Here is a 1,998-nt window from a genome sequence, read left to right as displayed (position 1 = left end):
TCATGGTAACTTAATAAATCTGCAACAGCTAGACATTCAACCTGTCCAAACTCATTTTTTTTTTTATAAAAAGAAATTTTAAATCAGGTTTCATTGAAAACATTCTTGAGAGAAGATATCCATAGTTATCTTGAGACAGTAATCAAATATGAAAATACATGCCCATCTATGTGTGGCAGTCCACACCTGTGACCTAGAATATAGAAGGCAAGAGAATCAGGAATTCAAGGTTAGTCTTGGTTATATTAGGTCTGTTTTAGAAAACCTTTATGAAGATGGGGAATGTTCAATTGGTAGAGTATTGGCTAGCATGCAGGAAGCTTTGGTTTACTATCTAACACCACATAAAACCAAGCATAGTGGCACATGCCTATAATCCCAGCATTCACTTTGGAGACCAACGTAGAGAATTTGGGAGACAGGGAGTTTCAGGCTAGTTTGGGTTATATAGTGAGACGGTCTCAAACACCAAATAAACAAAAATTATTCATGGTTACAATACAGCGGTCCTGAGCTTAGCCTCTGTTTTGTTTCCCACATGTCAGTTACCTACAAGAAACCACAGTCTGGCTGGCCTTGGAGGCTTGTAATCTAGCACTTGGGAGTGGAGTTAGGAGGGTCAGAAGCTCATGGTCAGCCTTGATAAACAGCAACTAGGCCAACCTGGGCTACCTGTGACCTTGATTCAAAACAAACAAAATCTTTGAAAATTAAATTGCCTCTGGTAGGAAGGCAAGTGAGAATGTCTTGTTATGTAGCCCAGGCTAGCTTATGCCACAATGAACTCAGCCCAGTTTATTTAGTGTTTTTTTTTTTAATGCCTCAGACATCTGATATCCAATTACAGAAATTACTATTTAACCCAAGGTCATGAATATTTATATCTTTTATTTTTTTAAGGTTCTATAAGCGGTCTGACATATATATATATGTGGAGTGTGTCCACATGTCATGATGCCTGTGTGAACATCAGAGAACAACTTCAGAGAGTTTATTTTTCTTACTCTGTATAGATCTGAATGATGGACTGCAGGTCTTCCAGTTTGATGGTAAGCATTTTCTAATACTGAGCCATCTCCCTGGCTCCCAGCTCTATAGTTTTAGCTTTTACATGTAAGAATTTTTCAAACAAGACCTTGGCATCCTTCACCCATGATCGGGACCCTCCTATTGAGCTCAGAGAGGATCTCACAGGCTGACTCAGTCTTGAACTCCAGGCAGCCTAGCCTCTGCATCAGAGTGGAGAAAAAGAATGGAAAGAGGGAGTCTTGCCTAACTATCACCAGGTGAGAGTGACTTCCCAAATAACATCAAGTTATGAGATTGCACAGGTCTCTGAGATGCGTCCTCTGTGTGAACACAGACGCATTAAAACCTGAGGGGATTATATTTAGTTAGATTTAAAAAAAAACTTTCTCCCCCCCCCCCCCCCCCCCCCCCCCCCCCCCTCCCTCCCTCCCTCCCTCCCTCCTTCCCTGCCTTCTTTCTCTGTGTGCACATGCATGCCTTGTGTGCTCATGTAGAGGTCAGAGGACAAGAGTCAGTTCTCTCATTCCACTGTGTTGGCCCCCAACCCAAGTCTTCTCGTGTGGAGACAAGTGCCTTTATCTGTTCACCCATCTCGGAAGCCTCCATTTAGTTAGGTTTTTGCTTAAACTGACTTAAAGTACGAATTCCAGAATTTGATTTTCCAAGTTTCGGTGAGTAATTTTTCAGAATTTTTCATGATAAACTGTCTTTATTATACAACTCCTAGTATGGCTTGTGCTTTTGGTTTCGCTTTGATTTTTGGTGTGTGTGTGTGTGTGTGTGTGTGTGCGTGTGTGTGCGCATGTGTGTGTGTGTGATTTTTGCTTATGTGCTAATATATTTCTCTTTTTCTTTCCCTCCTTTCTGATTTTCCTTCCTTCTTTCCCTCCTTCCCTCCTTCTTCCCCATCCCTCCCTCTCTTCCTTCCTTCCTTCCTTCCTTCCTTCCTTCCTTCCTTCCTTCCTTCCT

The sequence above is a fragment of the Grammomys surdaster genome, unplaced genomic scaffold (genome assembly GCF_004785775.1).
Source record: "Grammomys surdaster isolate TR1022 unplaced genomic scaffold, NIH_TR_1.0 133, whole genome shotgun sequence".
Taxonomy (NCBI): Eukaryota; Metazoa; Chordata; class Mammalia; order Rodentia; family Muridae; genus Grammomys; species Grammomys surdaster.
This window is presented reverse-complemented; position numbering follows the sequence as displayed.